Genomic DNA, 18,933 nt, shown 5'->3' with positions numbered 1-18,933 from the left:
CGAGAACTTGTAAGAGGTTTACCCAAACTTCAGAAATTAGATAAAATATGTGGTGAGTGCCAGATAGGCAAACAAACAAAGAACTCACACAAAAAGGTGAATTCAAATACCACATCTAGACCACTCGAACTTCTCCACATGGATCTAATAGGACCTACCAGAACGGAAAGTCGTGGTGGTAAAAAGTATATCCTGGTAATAGTTGGTGACTTTATCAGATATACATGGGTAGTCTTCTTAAGGGATAAATCTGAAACCCTTGAAGAAGTAAGAAAAGTTCTCAAAAGGATTCAAACTGAAAAATCCTCTCAAATCAGTAAAATTCGTAGTGATCATGGATCTGAATTTGAGAATAGCAATTTTGAGAAGTTCTTTACCGACCAAGGTATAATACATGAATTCTCTGCTCCCAAAACTCCACAACAAAATGGAATTGTTGAAAGAAAGAATAGGGTGCTTCAAGAAATGGCTAATGTCATGTTGAATAGCATGAAGCTCTCTAAAAATCTTTGGGCTGAAGCAGTCAACACAGCTTGCTATATTATTAACCGAGTCTACACTAGAAAAGATAATAATAAAACGGCTTATGAATTGTGGTTCAATAAAAAGCCTACTGTTAAATACTTTCGAGTTTTTGGCAGCAAATGCTATATTTTACGTGATCGTGAAAATTTGGGAAAGTTCGATACGAAGAGTGATGAAGGTATTTTTCTAGGATATTCTTTAAACAGTCGAGCTTATAGGGTCCTGAACAAAAGGACTGGTGTGATTCAAGAATCCATTAATGTTGTCATTGATGATCACTTAAACACACCAATTTCTAATTCAGATAATGATGAAGTACTAATCATTGATAAACCCAATACTTCATCGAATCAGATTGATTCTGAGTTGAGGACTGTTAAAGATCATCCAACCACTCAAATTCTTGAAAACCCTCTCACCGGTGTTCGCACCCATAGACAACTTGAAGATATATGTAATTATGTATGTTTTACATCCCAAATTGAACCATCTAATATAAAAGAAGCTCTTGCTGATGAGAACTAGATTGTTGCGATGCAAGATGAACTCAACCAATTCATAAGAAATGATGTTTGGTATCTCGTACCAAGACCTAAAGATAAACACATCATTGGAACAAAATGGATATTCAAAAATAAGTCTGACAAATGTGGAAATATAATTAGAAACAAGGCTAGACTAGTGGTACAAGGTTATACTCAAATTGAAGGAATTGATTTCGATGAAACCTTTGCACCAGTAGCACGTCTTGAATCTATCAGACTATTTATATCCATTGCATGTTTTAGAAAGATAAAGATCTATCAGATGGATGTGAAAAGTGCTTTTCTAAATGGCGATTTACATGAAGAAGTTTATGTTGAACAGCCAATGGGATTTGAAGATTCCAAAAATACTGATCATGTATATCGGCTTAAAAAGGCACTTTATGGTTTAAAACAAGCACCTAGGGCATGGTATGAGAAACTAACAAAATTTCTTTTAAGTCATGATTTTCAAATGGGATATGTTGATAAAACTCTGTTTGTTAAGAAACATAATGATCATATCTTAATGGTGCAGATTTATGTTGATGATATCATTTATGGATAAACTTGTACTGACTTGACTACTGAGTTTGTAGATTTGATGAAATCACAGTTCGAAATGAGCATGGTTGGGGAATTGACTTATTTCCTTGGATTGCAAGTAAAGCAACAATCTGAAGGAATATTCATTTCTCAATCTAAGTATGCTTTGAATCTAATCAAGAGATTTGGATTTGAGAATGGCAAAAATTTCGATACTCCTATGAGTACTACCCTGAAACTATCAAAGGACTCTAATGGTAAAAATGTTGACTCAAAACTTTATCAGAGTATGATTGGTAGTTTATTATATTTAACTGCTAGTAGACCTGATATTTCTCTAAGTGTTGGTATTTGCGCAAGATATCAATCTGATCCAAAAGAATCTCACTTGATTGCTGTCAAGCGAATTATTAGATATGTCGCAAGTACTGTAAATCTTGGTCTCTGATATCCTCATGAAACCAATGTCCAATTAGCTGGGTACTCGGATGCTGACTGGGCTGGTAATCTAGATGATAGAAAATCAACCAGTGGTGGTTGTTTTTCATTGGAAATTGTCTAGTTTCCTGGTTTAGTAAGAAACAAAATTCTATATCACTTTCAACAACTGGAGTATATCGCAGCTGGTAATGCATGTACACAGCTTGTTTGGATGCAACGAATGCTAAGTGATTATGGAATTAAATAGGATTCTATGTTATTACATTGTGATAATTCCAGTGCGATAAATATTTCAAAAAATCCTATTCAGCATTCTCATACTAAGCATATTGACATTAGATTTCATTATATAAGGGAATTAGTAGAAGAAAAAGTTATATCTCTAGAATATATTCCTACAGAAGATCAACGTGCTGATATTTTCACAAAACCTCTTGATAAAAGCAGGTTTAAAAAGATGAAATTTGATCTTGGCATGTGCATTTTAAATTGATAATTTATGCCTTCTTGTATAATATTGTATATATTTGCTAGATTGAATTTCAATTTTTGTTTAAATTGCAAGAAATTTTGATTTTTGGGGTTTGTACGACCAGTCGTGAGTATACATGACCAGTCGTACTACGACCAATCGTAGATACCCACGACCAGTCGTGGAACACGAGTTTCACTTAAATTGGGGATTTTTTCACCTTCTTCCTCGTTTCTTCTTTCCTCTCCTTGGAGCCGAACTTCGACTCGTCGAACCCATCCTTCAAATCCTTCAAGGTTAGTGTTCCAAATCCTCTTTTTCTTGCATATTTGTGTCTAGATTGGTTCATTTTCTCTCTTGAAGCTTTCGATTTTGAAATTCATTGAGATTTGGGGTTTGGATTTTGAAAAATCTGTTTTGAGAAAACCCACTTCTCAATCCTTTGCAACTTCCTTTTTTCTTGAAATCCTTGTTGCAAATGGCTTCTAGAGGTAGAAAAACTACTTCCCGTGGTCCATCTTCTTCCTCCAGATCGACCGCTATCTCTAAGCATCATCTTCTTGTTCCTAATGATGATCCATCATATGTTAGGGACATTAGATCTCGTAATGTTATTGTTGAGCATGCTGTTGATGTTAATCACATTGCACCTTTTGACATCCTTCCTATGCTTGAAGCTGTAGGTTGGGTTAACTTATTGCATTGGGGTGGGCCTACATACCGGTCCATTGCCCAATCCATGTTTACATGTATTAGTGCATTTTCACAGGATAATTTAACTTTTCAAATTTCTACTAGAGAATGGTCATTTGACGTTAATCATCATTTAATTTCAGCCCTTATGGAAATTCCTGTGAATGATGAGGGTATTCTTATTCATAATTTAACTGATAAACCCTCAATGGCTGAAAAACGCATGCTCACCAGAGACTTGTGCAATATGGATGTTCAATGGACTCAAAAAGGGAATGCGCTCCCCGCAAGGTATTTGTTACCCAAATACAGAATTCTCCACAGAATCTTTGTGTCTAATCTGTATCCTTGTTCGGGTAATAAATCTGACTTGACTTCGTTTATGGTTCGTGTTATCCATGCTATCTCAAATGGTACTCAGATTTGTTTGCCACCCTTAATCTATCATTTCATTATTCAGTTTCGACTCCATCCTGGTCATAGTGACATTCCATTTGCCTATTTTATGACTGTATTGGCTACTCATATGTTAGTCGATATGCCTGTTGATGAAGCACCTATCCATCATCTGATCTTCAACAATACAAATATTAATAAGATGAAGTTGGATCTGCTTCCTGAACAAGGTGGTGGTGGTGGTGGTCATGAAGAAGCTGATGTTGACATTAATATGGATGACATTTTTGAGGAACTAGATTCTGACTCAGCTAATGATCCAGATTTTGTACCATCTGATGTTGATGCACGTCTGAGTGCATTAGAGGGTAAAGTTGAGGATATTAATGTTAAGTTGGAAAACATGTCTGTTGCTCATGATTTGCAATTCAAATACATGTGCAAATATCTAAGGCGCTTGAACAAAGGCATGCACCAACTTGATCCTTCTATTCCTGCTCCTTCATCAAGTTCTAGTTCTGACTAGTTTTTATGAGACTTTTGGTCTGTAATAACTTTATTACTTAGCACTTGTTTGCTTGAGTTTGAGTTGGATTTTATGCTGGATATTTGTTCTTGATGTAATATTTATGCTAGATATATGTGATGCTATCTTGAGTATCTCTATGAATCTTTTGTTATACTCTCTTACTTCCTCATGTTTCCTCTCATGACTTCCTTTATTTAGTTCTCCTTTGTCATATTGTGACAAAAAGGGGGAGAATGGTTTATTCTTAATGTGATTGTGAGAGGAGTAGCATTGGTTATGTTTCTCAGGGGGAGTTAGGGGGAATATATGTTTGATCTTGTTGAATGAAACTGGTTGAATGTTGAATATTGAATATTGATTTGCAGGTATTAACCAGTTGTTTTACTTTTGTTTGGTTATGTGTTTTGTCACTAATTTGACAAAGGGGGAGATTGTAAGTGCTATAGTTTTTATCCCTGTCTGTTGTCAAATTTGTGATGACAAAATCACTGTTATGTTATATATAACTTGCTTAAGTGAAGCTCTCTCAAAGATCAACATTCATGAACAAGCTAAGCTCACATCAAGCAAAGCTCACAAGTACAAGGATCAATCTTGAATGAAAGAACTGCTCACAAGACAAGACTCAAGATCTTGAATGAAAGAACTGCTCACAAGACAAGACTCAAGCTGCAAGACTTCAAGAAGAGTTCAAGGCAGTTTGTACACTTTCAAGATTGAGCTACATTAAGGTTTGATCTACATCAAGATTACAAGGCTCATACTTCAAGGTCACTTGTTCCTAATGTTTCAATGTCCATACTTCATGATTGAGGTTTGATTGACCATAGGTTGACCTTAGAAGTAGGTCATTTCGGATACATAAACCGAATGTTTATTTTACATGTGATTGGTCTGTTCTTCAACTAGTCCTAGACTTGCTTCGACCAGTCTAAGATATTCCTCGACCAGTCGTGAGTTTGTTACAAATTCCGGATAAAAACTGTTAGCCTTCGACTAGTCCAGGAATCTGTTCGACCAGTCATAGAGCGATGTCGGCGATCTTCGACCAGTCGTACAATCTTCGACTCGAAGTCCAGCGAAGATTTTCTGGACCTACGACCAGTCGTAGGTGACCTACGACCAGTCGTAGGAGAGCTTCGACCAGTCGTAGAACGGTCAAAGCATATCCCGCCGAATTTTTCAAATATCTGTTATTGCTTCGACTAGTCGAAGAGCTCTCTAGACCAGTCGAAGACCCGATCTTCTCACTTATAAATAGTACACGAATCTCAGAAGAAATCATCGAATTAATTATAGTATTCAAGCCAATCTTTGTCGAACTTCTGAGAGATAATTCTGTGCTCCATCTAAGCTAAGTGTGCTTATTTAATATTCTTCTTTCCTTAGCTTTATTTTAATTGATTTTGTTTCTGCTATTCCAATCTGATTTGAAAAGAGGAATTGTTATTCCCTTTCTTTGGAATCAAAATCAATTAAGACAAGCCCTATTTGGTTTAATTTAAAATCAATTAGAATTAGAACCATTGTAATCGAGTACTAGACATTGAACTTAGACATTCAATCATCTACTTTGATTTGGTTCTACCGGGCTGCTACAACGAAGGAGATATTCAGGTATTTTACATATTGTAAATTCCTTTCTATTATTTTGGTTTCTTTCAAGATTTGCCAGAAAAATCTTGTTATATTGGTTATCTGAGGAAAGCCAGGAAAACTCAGAAGTGGGGTTTTTTTTAATTGTGTAAGCCCACATACAAAGACACAATTGTAAGGGTTTTGGGTGAACCTGGGAAAACCTATTTTTAGTGAACACTAATATCCCCTGTGTAAGGATATTAGGAGTGGAGTAGCTTTCTGTGTGGCTGTTGTTTAACAGTTGGTGGACACACAGGCGAACCACTATAAACCCTTGTGTTGTGGTTGATTATTTTATACTTCTTATTTTTAATTATTCTTTTGTGCGTTGTATGTATGGTGGTGAATGTTGTAATCATTTAATTCAAGCTTTGTGAGAATGTTGTAATAGTTTAGAATTTATTTTCAGCTATTCCTTTATCAGCTTGAATTTCAATTTCATTTGAAAGTTGTTCCAGCAAGGTTGCCCTGCCATTTTTATGGTGTATGGCTGTCCCTAGAACAATACATTTTTTATTACAAGTTATTTCAATTCAGTTTATATTTATTTTTGTATTCCTCTTCGATTTGAGACTTGATACAAAGATCTTTCTAGAAATAAGGTTATCCTACCATAAACTCTGTTTTTGGTGTAAGGTTGTCCTTAGAACAACGTTTGTATCAACCTCCCAAGATCTGAATTTTGTGGTCATTTTAATTTACTGCATTGTTATTCACTTTGGCTATCATATTCTTTATTATTCCGCTGTTATAAGTTTTTATTTGGCATTGTCCTATTCACCCCCCCTCTAGGACATATAGCTTGGCCTTTTCACAACTACATGGAAAATTCTAGTTTAGATTGCTCAAAACTGCACTGCAAACTCCAACTTGAATTGGTAGAACTCTGATTCAGGTAGCTATGCTTCTGTACCTCTATTATATAAGAGTCACAGTCTAGTTTGGACATACAGCATATTTTGCTCGCACCTTACTGCATGTAACTAGCGTGGTTCTTGGTCTCTGCCGCACATGACCAATCCATCCAAGTCTACCATCCCTCATCTTATTACCTATTGGATTGATGGGTTCTGTCGGTAGGAGTGATGCCTTGCTTGGTAGGAGCTTACACTTGGCTACAGTCATTTACAGATTCAAACATCTTTGATGCATTTCAACAAACACAATATAGCATAAAAGACATGAAAAAAGACACCCAAATCTTGATAGAAATCACCTTTCTATCTCCATTCCAAATCCATATAATGAAAGAGACAATGAGAAATAAATTTCATGAAAAACTCCCAAATCGGGTGTCCCATGCAACAAGGTTACCTCTTCTTTCCACCCTGTTTCAGGACAAGGTCCATCTGATATATTGTAAAAAACAAAAGAAAAAAACGAAAAGCCCCATTTTTCAGATACTTGCAGGAAATTGGTTTTATCCTTAGACGATCAATATCCTCCACTCTGGCCAAAGAGCTCCAAGTAGGCAGAGATGTGGCCCGCTTACAACAAAGGAGCGGAAAATGAAGAACATCCGACCAAATCCAACTCGTAACAAGGAGATAGAGGAGGATTTTTTCTGAAAGAAACCCCAAATCAATAGTAACGGATGAAGGGGCTTACTTACGGTTTCACTAATCCTCGTTTCAGCACAAGGAGACCTCTTCTCCCTATCCACATCCAACCATTGCCTGGAGGGGTATAAATAGATGAAGGATTCCCGCCATTTCCACCATTACCTGCCTCCATTGTCATCTGGGAACTTAACGTCCTGTTGTGGGACGATGGGCTTGAGAAGTCTTCCGAAAACCCTCTGAATCCCACTCGCGAGATCGCCCGAATCCCACGCCTCTGACAGAGGATTTTGGAAGTGTAAGCTAGGACGGTGACTCGGTTGCCCAAATGTACGTGGGATGGAATAGGGGAGGATTTTATAATCCTACCCCTTGTAAACCACCGTAAATCAAATGCCCAAACAGGCCCTTAGATTTGGGTCTATAAGGCTTAGGTCTTTACGTATAACTCTTCCCATTGTTTGAGTTTTTAATCAAGTGTATGTTATCATGTTTATATAGTTAATTAGGAATAAAATATTCACAATGTCGGCTTTGGATATATGAAACCCAAGTATTAGGGAGACGGTGTATTACAACACCATAGGAAACAGTGGGAATATTAACCATTGAACCTATTCACAAGGTCACACGAATATGGATGAAGGGAAAACACAAATATCAATTTGATCCTAAACTTTTGTGGCCTGATTTTTCAACGTTAGGCATTCAATTCATATAGCTTTCATAAATGAGTTGTGGCCATCAAAAAGTTTTCAGCCATGGGTGCTCAATTCACACGGTTTTTTATGGTGTGGCTCACTTGAGCTTTGGATATGCTTTAATTTTGGGCTTATTGACTAAAATGAGTAGTAAAGCAGATGCGTGGTGTGGATAAAACACACTAATCACCGTGCCTCATAGAGTTTATGTAGGGACGTAAGCAAAAAGTTCCTCAACAAGGATGTTATGTGGGTTCCACAAAGATGTTCACGATCAATTTAACTAAGTTCGCGATCAATTTGACTAAGTTCGCGATCAATTTCACTCAGATGGTGGCCAATTTTACTCAGTTTACGGTCAATTTGATGATGTTCACGGGCAAATATGCAACATATAACTCGGGAAATTGACCGAGAACTGAGTGAAATAGGTCGCAAACTTGTTGAAATTCACCTATAACTCGAGCATTTTGACTTGGAATTCACCAAAATTGACCGAGGACTCAGGAAACTTACACTATACTTTATGAATTTTCACCACTTATTTGTTGCTTTTGAATAACAAGTCAACTTTCACACTATGCTTCATTAAATATTGAACTTTATTGTTGATATATTTTCCAATTCATCCTTACAGTTGGCAAGTCTTCGCGTAAGGGATTTAATGCTGGAGTCTCAAACTTGTCCTGCAAATGTTCACTAATGTGGTGGTTTGATACTGTAAAGAGTAGTTTGCAGAAGAACAAGAGTATATTAAATATTTTTAGGCAGTCCCTGTTCTTTTTTTACTACACATTCCATCACTTAGGTTTATAGGAGTTTTCTTTCACTTAATTTTTTGTGAGATATAGAGGTGATCTTGTATTCGAGATATGGGGGACACGCTTGAAATTTACAGAGATGGACTTTGCCCTTATAATAGGGCTAAAGACTGAAGACCTTTGTATACCCAAAATTCATCATACCAAGAAGTCAATAAGAGAGAAGTACTTCAAAGAATATCCTATCTTAAAGAAACATGTACGGTGTTTAATAAATTAGTTAACAGCGATAAGCATGAAGATGTCATGAAGGCAGCCCTAATATTATGTGCAGAATGGTTTGTTAGGGGAATCGACTTGAAAATTATGTGCAACATGGAGTATATTGACCTAGTGGACTCATTGGAAGACTTCAATAGTTATCCTTGGGGTAGTTTAGCCTTCCAGACAATGGCCGAAGGGGTCGAAAGTGCCGCGAAGACATCACATGGGTTTCACTACAATGTCAACGGTTGCATTTTTCCTCTACAAGTAAGGATTCTTTCCCTTTTTATTTGAATTTAGAGTTTATATTAAACCATAGTTTTTTTAAGCCCATCTTGCTATTTCACCATAATAGATATGGGTCATAGAAAGAGTACTGACCCTTAGAGAATGTGTCATTTCATATGTTCCCTCCCAAATTCCAAACTTCATACAATATCGAGACTGGAAGGGTTGGAGGTACAAGAAAATTCATCAAATACTTGAGAGTGAAGATGTAAGCCAATTTATATCAAGCTAGATGGTCACTTATTTTAATATATATGTTTTGTATTGTACATGAATATGAAAGATGTTCTTTTGCAGACTGAATTAATCCTTACCTTGAAACCCACTAGTGACGAACTGGAGACAGACGCCATTCGTTTGGTTCGTGATAGATTTCAGGTAAGATGTCATGAAAGTTCTCTTTTATGTTAAAATTTTATATTTACTTTGATATATACATTGCTTCATTTTGTAGGCCATTAAAGATGAGGAGGATGAAGATATGGAAGAGAATGATGATGAACAGGTTGGTGAAGGAGAGGAAGAGGAAAAGGGAGAGGGAGAGGAAGAGGAAGAGGGAGAGGGAGAGGGACAAGGAGAGGTATATGATTTGGCAAAAGAGCTGAGGGATGAGAGGGAAGAGTTGAAGAAGGAGAGGAAATTGTTGAAAAAAGATAGGGAAGAGTTGAGTTAGAAGGAAAAACATATCAAGGAGAGGGAACTCACACTAAAAGAGAAGGATGAATTGAGGGAGAAGGAGAGAGAACTCGCACTCAAGGAGAGAGAACTCATGTTGAAAGAGAAGGAAGCATTAAGGTTAAAAAGGGAAGAGTTGAATGAGAGAACGTAATTCAAGATGGAAAGGAAAATATTTTTGAAGGAGAAGAAAGAATTGAAGGAGGAGAAGGAATAGGTTACACAGGTCACGGAAGAGTTAGAGGAGGGAAAGGTAGAGTTGAAGAAGCAGATGGATGAGTTTCTAATAGAGAAGGGGTAGTTTTGGAAGGAGAAGGAAGAGTTAGAGAAGGAGGAGGAGTTGAAGAAGAATAGGGAATTAGAGGATTTGGAAGAAAAGGAACAGGGGAACGGAGAGGCGGAGATTCAGCCCTATAATGTGATAGATGGTAATGTAGTAAAGAAATCATTGATGTACATTCCTATTTATCAAAGGAGAACTAAGAGGGTATTAAAGCCGTCTTTCTATAAGGTTTCTCTATTCTTATCCATCTCTGCCATTGAAACAACTCCCAGCATCGTTAGCGAATCTGAGAAACCCAACAAATTTTCTACTTCTCCAATACCCTTCTAGGCCAAGATGGACCCATTCAGGGTGATATCGGAGGGGGAATTGCAACATTTAGAGAGTTGGTATAACGCAAACAAAGAGACGACGATGTGTATTTGGTTCAAATCCATATGGGTGAAAAATGCATGGGTTGATAGCGTGGTAAGTAATTCACACACATATATAAATATATACATTTATTTATATGTATTTAGCTCTTATATTACTTTTGAGCTTAATCATTAAATTTTATTGATTAGGCTATTGATAAATACATTTAATTCCTAAAGACAAGGCATGATGAACTTTCAACGTTATATACTCTATTTTCTGTTAACATGAGATTTGTACTAATTTTTTGTTATGTTTGTAATAGCATGTCTCCAGATGAATATGCCGACATTGAGAATGTATCGGGACCTCGGCAACGACTTGGAGCGAAAAGCATTAGAAGTCGATAAGGTCGGTGTGTCTGGAATTGTTAAAAATCGAGAAGGGGCCAAGGCCATGTGGTAGTATGAACGAGTAATGATGTCGTTGCAAGTTATCAACGTTGGGTGTCCCATTTCTATCATGTATTTAATGATATCTTATTTTGTAAAACATGGATAGGCATATACACCCGTTGAACCATAACAGCAGTCATTGGTTCTTGATGGTCATTCGCCCTTAAGAACGAGAGATTATTCTTCTCGATAGTTTATATTCGAAGGCACTCGGTCGATACAAGGAAGAGATCGAGCTGATGAAGGAGGGATTGCCTATAATATTCCATGTCACAGGAGATACATCTGCACTGAATAGGAAGGATTAGACCATCAAAGAAGATATTTCCATACCGAAGCAGACGAATGGATATGACTGTGACATATTTGTCATGAAATATATTGACATTTTGTGCAGCGGTCGAATTTTATTCAGAATAGACTAGCAAAAATCTAGTCTCATTTTTAGGAATTCAATAGCCTATGATTGTTTGAGTGTCCACGAGAAATGATATTTGTCTTAGGCATGAGAGGAATGGGGAAATTTTGTGAAATATTGTATTTTGTTGTGAATGGTGTCTTGTATAAAATTCATTGTGAATGATGACTTCTTTGTGAATTGTTAATTAATGTATTTGTGAATAGCGATTTCATTGTGAATGGTGATTTGTTTGTGAATTGGCTTGATTTATCCGACTTCCTCAGTCAATTTCATTATATTCTCATTCACTTCAACGCTATTATCGTTCAATGAAAGAGTCTATTACACAATTATTGGTGAATTTCACTCAGGTATCGGTCAATTTTCCTAACTTCTCGATCAACTCCACTCACTGCGTAATCAATTTCACTCACTTCATGGCCAACTCCACTCACTTCGCAGTCAATTTCAATAACTTTGCAGCCAATTTCACTCACTTCGCGGTCAATTTCACTCACTTCGTGGCTAATTCCACTCACTTTGTAGTCAATTTCAATAACTTTGTAGCCAATTTCACTCACTTCGCGATCAATTTCACTCACTTCGCGATCAATTTCACTCAGTATCAATCAATTTCACAATTTCACTCACTTCACAGTCTATTCCACTCAAGTATCAGTCAATTTCACTCAGTATCAGTCAATGTCACTCAGTATCAATTTCACTTGCTTCACGATCAATTTTACTCACTTCGCGGTCAATTTTACTCACTTCGTGCTCTATTTCACTCAGGTATCAATCAATTTTACTATGTTCTTATTCACTTCGACGTTGTTATCGGTCAACGAAAGAGTCTATTACACCGTTATCGGTCAATTTTCCTAACGTCTCGGTCAACTTCACTCACTTCGCGGTTAATTTCACTCACTTTACGGTCAATTTAACTCACTTCGCGGTCAATTTCACTCACTTCGCTATCAATTTCACTCACTTCGTGGTCAATTTCACTCAATATCGATCAATTTCACAATTTCACTCACTTTACTGTCAATTTCACTCACTTCGCGGTATATTTCACTCAGGTATCGGTCAATTTCACTCAGTATTGGTAAATTTCACAATTTCACTCGCTTTGCAGTTAATTTCACTCACTTCACGGTCTATTTCACTCAAGTATCGGTCAATTTCACTATGTTCTCATTCACTTCAACGCTGTTATCGGTCAACGAAAGTGTCTATTGCACCGTTATCGGTAATTTCACTCAGGTATTGATCAATTTTCCTAACTTCTCAGTCAACTCCACTCACTTTGTGATCAATTTCACTCACTCCACCATCAATTTCACTTAGTATCAGTCAATTTCACAATTTTACTCACTTCACGGTCAATTTTACTCACTTCGTGATCTATTTCACTCACATATCGGTCAATTTCACTCAGGTATCGATCAATTTCACTCAGTATCAGTCGATTTCACTTGACGGTTTTCCGTTATTTCCTTGATTCAGCTAATCTATCAAATGAGTGTTGTGAACAAGTCACATACATCATGATGGGATATACAGTCCGAAAAAAACTAATAAAATTGACCGATTCCCGAAGAATGAGTGGAATTCGCATCAGGGATCAGTGGCAATACTGCCCACCATGTCCAGGGATCAGCGGCACTACCGCCCAGGGTGTCCAGCGGTCGATGGTACTATCGCTGATCCAGCTGCACTACCGCCCACACTATCCATCAGTAGGTAGTAGTACCGTCGCTTGCTGGACAGCATGGGCAGTAGTGCCGCTGGATTAGCAGTAGTACCACCTAACCCTTAGTTGAGTCCACCCCTATTTTTGGGTTAGGTCCCATCCAAACCCTACTTAAACCCCTCTTCCTATTTTCCAACACCATTCTTTCATAGCCTATCTTCTTCTTTTACTACCTATCTCTTCTTCCAAACCCTTCTTTCACAACCCATCTTCTTCATCCAAACCCTTCTTTCACAACCTATCTTCTTCTTTCAAAACCCATCTTTTTCTTCCAAACCCTTCTTTCACAACCCATCTTCTTCTTTCAAACCCATCTTTCTAAAACCCATTTTTTTCTTCTAAACCCTTCTTTCACAACCCATCTTCTTCTTCCAAACCCATCTTTCTAAAACCATCTTCTTCTTTCAAACCCTTCTTTCTAAAACCCAACTTCTTCTTTCAAACCCCTCTTTCCAAAACTCAAATCCTCCAAAGATCCATTTTACCCAATTCGAATTCCCATTTCCCAACACATGTCCTATCTCCCATCTTACAAAATCTACATTTTCCTCCAAATGGGATCTATTGCAACTTTTAAAATCATTATTTTCCATCCCCGTGATTCTTTCTCTAATGGGGAAGAAGAGAGTAGTGAGCTGCAAAACAAGGTCGAGGAGGGCCAATGACAATCAAGTGAGCCCTTCATCACCATGGATTGAAAGAAGGGTCAGGAGGGTCAATGACAATGAAACAAGCCATTCACTGCCACATATTAGAAGAAGTGTCAGGAGGGCCAATGACAATGCATCGAGCCCTTCACCACCACGTCGTGAAAGGAGGATGAAGAGGGCTAATGATTAGGATGTGGAGCCTTCGGATGTGGGTCAATATCGGGGTCGAAAAGTCGTCTTCGAAGTCATGGTGGGGGACAATCTATTTGGCGAGATGACATGCTAGATCGACTCCTGCACGCCGGTTGGGGACCCGCTTTTGAAGGAAACTATCGGGCCAATGCGCAGGATGTAAGGTTCTTCTACTCTCGAATTGCAACCTAAATCTCGACCCTCTAGGATTTGACATTACATACAGAGATCGACTAGTGCACATTGACGTGAAAGCCATCACAAAGCTAATTGACACGCCACGAGGAACAATCCACATTACTACTAAGGACTTGAATACACGACAACACAGGGATAAGCTTAGCATGAGCTTGTGCGGCAAACTTGTTGAGTGGAAGAGAGATAGTAGTATACAAAACTCAAGCATGAAACCAACTTACTGATTGTTGCACTACATTTTCACATATAACGTATATCCGAGGTTGAAAAACTGTACGGAGATTTCCATCTACATGGCAGAGGTAATGTACTAGGTAGGGGGGATGATGTGTGTCTGTCCTCAATTGTCCTTTACCATATAGTGAAGTCGCGACATTAAAAAGAGACACCTTTGGCCTCCCATTTGGCCACCTCATTTGCAAGATGGCCCGATAGTATGGGTTCAGGGGATTTAGCGGCGCAGTTCAGCTAAAAAGGGTGATAACTGAAGACACGTTAAACAACATGAGATGTAGCCCCAAGTAAGATAGGTAATGGTTCGAAGAAATTGGGGAAAAGATGGATGAAGAAGAAGAAGAGTGTGATGAAGAAGAGGAAGTTGACGACGAAGAGAGTGAGGATGAAGATGAGACGGGAGCCCCATTTCAAAGAGGTGAAAAGGGGCCTCTCGCACCTTTGGGCGTAGTGGAGCGTTTAGTGGCGCTCGAGGCTAATATGGCCGAGATCAAGAAGGATCAACACTACTTGACGCACGAGATATGGAATATGCACCACACGCTAAGGGCGGTGTTGTGTTGTGTGCAAAAGGAGGGAGCGCCCCCTCCCTTGCATGACTCAGTTAAACAATGGGGAGTTGTGATGGATATGGAAGATGGGCCTAGTATTTGATTGATAGTTACTCGTATGTTTGCTTAAGGTACTTAGACTTATTTTCCTTTTTCTGACATGTAATAGTTAAGGCATGTATTAGTTAGGCCATAGTCTTCTCTTTTGTAAGCAATTAGCAATTTCCTTAACTATTTGTAAGTGATGTGGCGACCCGTGTATTAAATGTCTTTTTGGCTATAATGAAAATGTTTTTGGTTGCCTAGAGTGCATGAGTGCCTTGTGTTTTATGAGGATTGGTCGTGGATGATCTCTTGACTGAGAATTAAGTGAAATTGGTTGCGAAGTGAGTGAAATTAACCGTGAAGTGAGTGAAATTGACCGTAAAGAGAGTGAAATTGGCTGTGAAGTGAGTGAACTTGGGCGCTAAGTGAGTGAAATTGATAGCGAAGTGAGTGAAATTGACCGAGAAGTTCGTGAAATTGATAGTAAAGTTCGTGAAATTAACCGCCAAGTGAGTGAAATTGACCACGAAGTGAGTGAAATTGACAGTGAAGTGAGTGAAATTGACCGAGAAGTGAGTGAAATGACAGTGAAGTGAGTGAAATTGACCGAGAAGTGAGTGAAATTGGCTGCGACATGAGTGAAATTGGCCACAAAGTGAGTGAAATTAACCGTGAAGTGAGTGAAATTGACCGAGAACTTAGGAAAATTGGTCGATACCTAAGTGAATTTCAACGATAACTGAGTGAAATTGACCGATAATGGTGTAATAGACTCTTTCATTGATGTTAATGAATCACTTTATTGTTTTGGTACTTGCATTGAGACTGCTCAAAATGGATGTTTGCACTCGATCGATAACTCATGCTAATTAATTGTGAACTCATGCCAATCATATAATAAGCCAATTGGGAGTTGTGATGGATATGGATGAGGCATATAAATTGTATGTGAGTAGACCAATAACTGAGTGAACTAACCATATTCATTTCAATCATATCCATGGTCAGTATCCCTTTCCATGATTATTACTAGTCTTTCAAAGTTTGAATCGTAGTAGTAAATTTGCAATTTCAAAAAATGTAACAAACATCTTTGATTTATATTATTCACTGTCACATTACAAAAAATGCATTATAAATTACATTATTCCACGGGTATTAGAAGCTTGCACCTATGGCGATTATACCCCATTTGTTTGCATCTTCCGCACTTTATCATTTTTCGTTTCTCTCCACGGGAAAGAATTCTTGTCTTTTACGGTCTTCTAACTGATCTCCTCTGTCGTGGGGGCTTAATTTAGGAATAATACTCCCTGAATTCGGGTGATATTTTCCATTGGCACTTGTCATGCGCTGGGTATATAGAATCATCATACGTGATCTAGTAATTTCTCGTCGTGTACAACGGGGAGTAATATGAATAATAAGGAATATTATAGTTTATACATGCTAAAAGAATATGAAAACAAGGGAACCCTTTTACGTCAAAATCGCAACATGTACAGGAAAGCTTACTAAGCTTAACTATATCATTATAATCTTCCACAAAATAGTACTCATCGTAAGAAATTGCATGACAACGAATATCTTGTGCTTTGGTATGAGATCCTTTAATTGTTTCTTGGCCCACGGTGTCAACGGTCCTACAAATGATGATGTAGATTCTCTTCTCTTATATAACATTTTTTAAATTTTAAATCTAATCGTCTTTATCAATATAGTCATAGGATATTCTCGTACTTCTTTGAATAGAGCATTAACACACTCAGATATATTTGTAGTGACCAAATTGAATCTTTTTCCTCGAAAATGCGAAAATGCCTACCTTTTGTACATATTTCTCTCAATCATCCATGTACTTGGAGATTGACAAGTTCAATATCATGCATTAACTTTTCGAACTTAGCCTTCCTACAAGTCTTTACAGCTCGCCAATAGTAGATATCTAATGACTTATCTTTAAACGTGTCCCTTAAGTTTCAGTATATATGGTAGGCGTGGTAGCCATGGATTACATTTTGGAAGACTTGGGGAACTTCTTTCATTAGACATTTATATTGGGATGATATGATCACAAGGCCAGGAAGATTCCCTAATGTACAGTTGAGGTGGGTAAGGAACTAGTTCCAACTGCTGCTGTTCTCTGATTCTCCGATGCCAAAAGCGACTGGAAAAATATGATTGTCACCATCCACAACTGTTGCAACGAACCAGTGATGAATTCTGATGTTTAAGCCTGCTCGGGCAGTGGAATGTCGCTTCCTTATACATATTTGGCGTTGGATGATGAAGACAAATTTACTCTTGTAGATAAAGGTGATGTCGTATATTCTCTTCTGAGGTTAAGGTCACCTGCTCAACTCACTTGAGTAGTCATGAAGTTTGATATTTGAAGCGGCTCGCGTAGTGGAGTGCTACTTAGAGGAATTTGTGAAGGTGATGCCATATATTCATATTTCACGCCATGTTCCTCACCCAAACTTTCAACCGCTGGGGCGTCATGTTCGACACCATTGTAAGCCACGGGGTCTTCGTGTATTGTCTCATTAACGCGCTACACTGTTTCGATGATTAAAGAGATGTATTTATCTGAATGCTCCGACTCTGCTGCCAAGAACACTCTCACATCTTCATCGTCTTCAATTTTAGTTGGAGGGGTTGATTGGTTTGAGCAAGGGTACAAAACTTTCAACCTAATATCATAATCCTTTGGTGTACTATTCACAATCCTATATATTTTAGATAGAAGCTCCTCATATATAGTCTCGATGCGTACAATAATACTTTTCAACTTTCCGCCCTTGTACATGTATTGATTGTTTTTACTTAGTAACTCCCCACCATAAGAGCATACGATGATTCTCAAAGCCATTTTCTGAAAACAAACATAATAACACATTCGCAGTGAATCATTGCAGAATACGAGCAAACCATAAGATAAAACTCATTTAATATTCACATGTATAAGGTGAAATTGATCGAGTAGTATGAAATTCACTAGTGTACTAGGTGAAATATGACTGACTTTTCGGTTAAATTTTCCAAGTTCTTAATCAATTAATTGAAACGAGTTCATGAAGTTCTTGGTCAATATGGCCGACTTATCGGTGCATTTCAGTGACTACCAAATTGACCGAGAACTTAATGAAATTAACTGAGAACATAATGAAAATGACCGATAACTAAGTGAAATTGACTGATAACGTAATGAAAATGACCAAGAACTAAGTGAAATTGAGTTTTAAGCCGTTGAATTTGACTGAGAACTTGATGAAATTGACCGGGAAATTCACCAAATTGACCGAGTACTTATGGAAATTGACCGAGAACTTCATGAAAATGACCGAGAACTGAGTGATATTGATCGGGAACTTCATAAAATTAATTGAGAAATTCATTAAATTGACCGGGAACTTAGTGAAATTGACCGCGAAACTTCATGAAATTAACTGCGAACTTCTTAAAATTAACCGATAACTGCGTAAAATTGACTGAGAAGTGCATGAAATTAATCAAGAACTGGATAAAATTGATTGATAACTTCATGAAATTTATCGAGAACTTTATGAATTTGACCGAGAACTTCACGAATAAGACCGAGAACTTTATGAAATTGACTAGGAACTTATCAAAATTGAGCGATGACTTATCTAAATTGAGCGAGAAATTCACGAAATTGACCGTAAACTAAGTGAAATTGACCGAGAACTTCATAAAAATGATCGATACCTTAGTGAAATTGACTAAGAAGCCGTTGAAATTGACCAATAACTCAATGAAATTGAACAAGAAATTCATTA

This window comes from Magnolia sinica, chromosome 17 (assembly GCF_029962835.1).
Source record: "Magnolia sinica isolate HGM2019 chromosome 17, MsV1, whole genome shotgun sequence".
In the NCBI taxonomy this organism is placed as follows: Eukaryota; Viridiplantae; Streptophyta; class Magnoliopsida; order Magnoliales; family Magnoliaceae; genus Magnolia; species Magnolia sinica.
This window is presented reverse-complemented; position numbering follows the sequence as displayed.